This window comes from Neoarius graeffei, chromosome 28 (genome assembly GCF_027579695.1).
Source record: "Neoarius graeffei isolate fNeoGra1 chromosome 28, fNeoGra1.pri, whole genome shotgun sequence".
NCBI lineage: Eukaryota > Metazoa > Chordata > Actinopteri > Siluriformes > Ariidae > Neoarius > Neoarius graeffei.
Window position 1 is genome coordinate 24,638,206 of NC_083596.1, and position 6,000 is coordinate 24,644,205.

A 6,000-nucleotide genomic window follows, 5' to 3' on the forward strand; every position below is an offset into this window, starting at 1 on the left:
TGAAATGAGGGTGAAACCATCTCCTATGTCTTTTCCAACAATCTCCCCTCTGAGTCACGTCTCACCTAGACCTAAGTTATCCAGCTTCCTTCTTTTCATGATTTGCAGGATTTCTTCTTCTTTATGCTTATAATTGCCAATATTCAACGTTCCAATTCTTAGTCCATTGTACTTTCCTGGGTCAGCCTTCTTTTTCATCCGTCGAATTTCGAGGCTCTCAATTCTAAATTGTTATACAAGCTTATGATGATTCGAATTGATGAAATAAAAAAAATTAACCAGCATTATTATCAGGCTGTGTTAATTTTTCCTAGCTGTAATCACCTTGTTTAGACAGCAGAGGGCATACAACAGCAGGAATGCACATGATTTCACTCTCGGCCGAAGTAACATAGCTCTAATGCCATGTAAACACACACAAAAATCAACAGATCTAAAATGTTGATTGACTGTAGATTTAACAAGAAATTGGAGCTCTCTTTTTACAGACTGCTGAAAGCTAAAGAAAAGAGAAGCAAATGGAAGGAGCACAAATGTTCATAAAAGTTTAAGAAAAGGCTTATTTATTATTAACTTTTCATTTTTAATACAATTAATATTTTAGTTAATAGTCTATTATATTTTACTCCAACCTTTACAAATGTGGGTAAATAAATATTGTTGGTTATGAAGAAAATGAAACAAAAGATTTTTTTTATGTTGATAAAGAATAAGAAGATAAATGTTGCATTCTTTGGTAATTATGTGATTCATTTGAATACTCAATTCTGATTGGTCAGTTATGGCATTCAGCAGTCTGGGTTTTTTTTTTTTTTTTTTTTTTTTAAATAACAGACCGTTGCTATGGATATCATTAGCAGAGGCAATAAAATAAATTTTCAATCAATAAAATCAATATTTTGTGTTGTTATTGATTTCTTTAGCAAGAAGCCATGTACTAAGTGAGATAATGTACAGTGAGTACATTCAGTAATGACCGGCTCACTGTACATTATCCCTTATATAGTATTCAGAATTCGAAGGATAACAAAAATAAATAGTTGTATGTACACAAGTGTGAAGTATTGCACAAAATGATACTTTACAGTTATTGCACTTAGAAAAAAATAGTAGATTAAACTACACTGTGGAAGCTTACTTTGGATTGCACAAATGAGTGTAATTTGAGCTGATGTCAATAGTAGCACAGTACAGAGTAATATGAGGTGCCCTTATGGTGGGGTGAGTGATCACTGAGTGTCAGTGTGAAGTAACAGCTCTGCGAAAGACACTGTTCCTCAGTCTGGTTGTACAGACATACAGGGTTCTGTAACATTTTCCATAAGGCAGGAGGGCGAAAATATTTTAGCCAGGGTGGGTCGGCTTTTTGGAAATATCTGTTTGGCATGTTTGCAACTGGTTTTGACCAGTTTGCTTGCTAATTGTTTTGGCTGGTAGTGGTTAGCGCTGTTGCCTCACAGCAAGAAGGTCCGGGTTCAAGCCCCGTGGCTGACGAGGGCCTTTCTGTGCGGAGTTTGCATGTTCTCCCTGTGTCCGCGTGGGTTTCCTCCGGGTGCTCCGGTTTCCCCCACAGTCCAAAGACATGCAGGTTAGGTTAACTGGTGACTCTAAATTGACCGTTAGTGTGAATGTGAGTGAGTGTGAATGGTTGTCTGTGTCTATGTGTCAGCCCTGTGATCAGTCCCCCCAGGATTTCACAGGCCTTTTTTGTGATTGTTATGGGCTAAAATGTCTGTTGTGTGTGTGTGTGGGGGGGGGGGGGTTTCCAAAAAATTGCGATGAAATTTGCGGTGTTTTTTAGGTTTTTGTTGCAATTACATTGCGGGAGGAAGTGAAAGTTGCAAGAAATTGTTGTGATTTTCTCTTTTTGTGATTAAATATTAAGTTATTACTGAAAAACTATTGATTAAAAAAAACAAAGACACTGAGAAATGGTCCTATAAACATCTTTAGCAATATAAAAGATTACCAGGACTACAAAAATGCAGAAAAATAGGCTTTACTTATCCAAATGCACCTGTTGGTTCAAAAGTTAAAGTGCATAAAACCTCACAGCACAACATGAAGTTACCTTAAAATATAATATAAATGGCTCAGCTTTCATCTCATCTCATCTCATTATCTCTAGCCGCTTTATCCTTCTACAGGGTCGCAGGCAAGCTGGAGCCTATCCCAGCTGACTACAGGCGAAAGGCGGGGTACACCCTGGACAAGTCGCCAGGTCATCACAGGGCTGACACATAGACACAGACAACCATTCACACTCACATTCACACCTACGGTCAATTTAGAGTCACCAATTAGCCTAACCTGCATGTCTTTGGACTGTGGGGGAAACCGGAGCACCCGGAGGAAACCCACACGGACACGGGGAGAACATGCAAACTCCACACAGAAAGGCCCTCGCCGGCCCCGGGGCTCGAACCCAGGACCTTCTTGCTGTGAGGCGACAGCGCTAACCACTACACCACCGTGCCGCCCCCTCAGCTTTCATGTAAGAAAAAAAAACTCTTAATACTAGTACTGTGTGCAGGCAGTCTCTCCTGAAGACTAAATTAAACAATAATTATAAACTAATAAAATAAATGGCTCAGGCTTCATAGAAGGAAAAAAAGACAATTTGAACAGAATCTCACAGTATGATGCTGAAGCTGCCTAAACAATGGAAAATAAAATACCATTTTGGCAAAAATGTTGGCATCCATTAATTTCTTGTATTAAGTAAAAAAAAAAAAAAAGTGCACACAGTCCTTCACTGTAAACATAACACTTTCAGTAACAGAATTTAAGCCTATATAAACACTGACTCGCACATGCCGCTTCTCTTGAACGGAAACACGGAAGTAAGCAGTGTTGCCAGATACTGCTGACGTTTTACAGCCCAAAATATGTTCAAAATCCCCCAAAATGCACTTGAAACCGCCCTATCTGGCAACACTGGAAGTAAGGCGGATGGTAGTTTGTCGACGTCACCTCAAGACGATGCCAACGATTGGTCAAATTTGCGGGAAAGTTGCGGTGATTGGATATAATTGCAACACCGCCCTGAATTCGTGGGGATTGGTTGAATTTGCGCTGAAGTTGCAAATCGCAACATCGCGAAATCCTGGAGGGTCTGTGTGATGACCTGGCGACTTGTCCAGGGTGTAGCCCGCCTTTCGCCCGTAGTCAGCTGGGATAGGCTCCAGCTTGCCTGTGACCCTGTAGAACAGGATAAAGTGGCTAGAGATAATGAGATGATAGATAGATATTCATGTTTGTTTTTCAACAAGCTGAGAAACATCTCTGAACAGCTATGTCTGTGTCAGTGAATGTTGCTCCTGGATCCATGAGGCACAATCTCCTGGGCGGCAGAGGACCACATTCCTAGACCATACTTTGTCCATTCAACCTCCTTCAGTACAGATAGCTCAAAATCTATAAACCAAACAAGTATATTGTTTTCTCAGAGAGTACACCATTTAACCTTACACTTTGTTGTCTGCCTATTAAAAAGTCAACAGTCCTAAATACTAAAATCAAATCTATAAACAACAGTAGCTTAGGAGCAAGAATATGAGGCTGAATTGCATTAAAATATCAAGAAAAAAAATTGTAGCATGTTACAGCACTATGGATGGCTCATAAACTTCTCCCAAAATTTCTGCATGAATATGTGTGACGGGTCACAGCTGCAATGTGATGGGTTCACCTCCGCAGCACCACTCTACTGGTTCCACACGCACACCATCAGACACTTGGACAGCCGGATGGATCACAAGCTCCCTTTTATTTGCTGAAATACATTTAAGGTACAGTGGAGTCGTGGGAGTTAGCCTACAGATCAGTCTGGATAACTCCATTCAGTGTCCTGAATTGCTTTTTGTGTGTCTCTGTGTGTGTGTGTAAATGTAATAAAACAAAAGCAAACTGAAAGAAAAGGCCTCTTACATCTGTGATCGTATAGTGATACAAAAAGTACTGGACACTTATATCTGATGTACTTAAAGCTCTTAATATCTGCATTAAGACACCTTATCTGTTGCACAGGGATAAGTAAAGTGATCCTTTTTTAGAATACAAAATGAAAACCACATGAACAGTGAGACATGAGACTCACAAATACATTTACTGGATGGTGTACTAGCTGATCACCACCTAACAAGCTTACTTATGAATAAATCATAACAGTTATAACACAACCAAAACTTCTGGTAGAACCATATAGCATTAAAGACAAGGAAATCCTAAAAATATTACCTGAAATACATTTAAGCTACAGTGGAGTCGTGGGACTTAGCCTACAGATCGGTCTGGATAACTCTCTAGACAATGTGGGTAGAAGGCAATTAGCATGCTAGTCAAACAAGTAAAAAACCTAAAACTACTGATATACACATCATGGAATCATCTCAAAATAGTAAGCCTAAATTATTAACCAAACAGCATGATAAATCATGGCTTCTGTGTACTTATAATCTAGTAGAACATAGTTTATCCCAGACCTCTCAAAAACGTGACCTACCCATTCAGTGTCCTGAATTGCTTTGAGCAATTTCATGCGATCTCCCACTACACTGTACCAGGCTACCACTAGAGGGCATCCTTGCACCATTTAAAATAATTTAACCAAGTACTCCTTCTACTCTGTTACATATACCCCCTTAAAATTATGCAAAAATGGTGCAAAGGGTTGAGAACTGAGAAATTGAGAAAAGAAAAAAATAAAGAAAAAAAATACTGTGTATCCTGAGCACTGATGTACCAAATATCAATATTAGGAATCCTTCCATAAGAAGTGCGTAAGAACAGGGTGGTACCAAACCCTATGCCTATCACAGAATACAAGAGATGCCATCTACACCTCATAGTGTGGACATATCTTTGCTCATCTAATAGAACCACATGACTTGGTCACAAACCAGTCTGGCAATCAAAACACCCCCCCCCCCCCCCCCCCCCCAAAAAAAAAAAAAAAAGACCATGAAGACCATGAGATCATCCAAGTAGCATAACAGACTGGTGAAATTTTCATCCCCAAAGATTGGCAGCTTCATGCGCGTGAATGTCGCTGGACTATTTGACAGACCTTGAGGCATCCGGTTATATTCATGCAGACCGAAGGGGAGGAAAAAGCAGTGTACTTCTTATGATCTTCAAAAAGAGGCACATTATAAAATCCAGAAGTCAGATCCATAGTGGAAAAATAACTTTTCATAATGGTTTGGCAGCACTCTGTGGTAAGGCAGACGGAAGGGTCTGTCATCCACTAGGTGTATCTTGTGCACAAAATCAGATGCCTCATCACAGTCCAACTTATGGCGAGAAAAAATGGTCTCATACCTCTTAACAGTGTGAAAAAGCTTCTCTCTCCACAAGTCTGAGACCTCACATGAGTCCAGGTCCAAGTCCTGTAGACCAAGCTCAGCCAACGCCTGCTTTACATCCTCTCTGGACATGGCTGTTGGAGTGTCAGTCAAGGATTGGGGGAAGGACTGAATGCTTTCAGGCTGTGAGAGGTCTTCAGCGGCGATGCAGGGAAACATGTCTGCTAATTTTGTGTTCTTCTTTAACATGACAGGCTCTGTGGTGGAATTCATGAGCTTCACTGGCAGCCATCTGTCACCCCACATTGGTGCAACAACTCTGCCAACGATGACTTTATTCGGCCTACATCTTGACAGTGTTGGCTCCACTATCACTGTACTGCCCACAGATATAGGCACTGATGCAGGGAGTTTTCCCCAACCAAGATGCTCACTCTGTGGCTGTAGGACGACACACTTTTGCAACTTCATTGTGCCAACTTTGTCCGGGACTGTCTTGCCTCTCCATCTCTCTGTGTTGGAAAGGAGAGAGAAAAAGCAGTGACAGTCCTCATTGCTGCCATCTGTAGGTGCAGCCATGAGCTGCCAGTAGCTCTCAGTCTTTCTCATCAGCTCCAGTATTTTCTTAATGGCGTTGCTGCCAAGTATCATGTCGTCAGTCTGCCCAGGAACTACAAGCATTGGCACGACCATC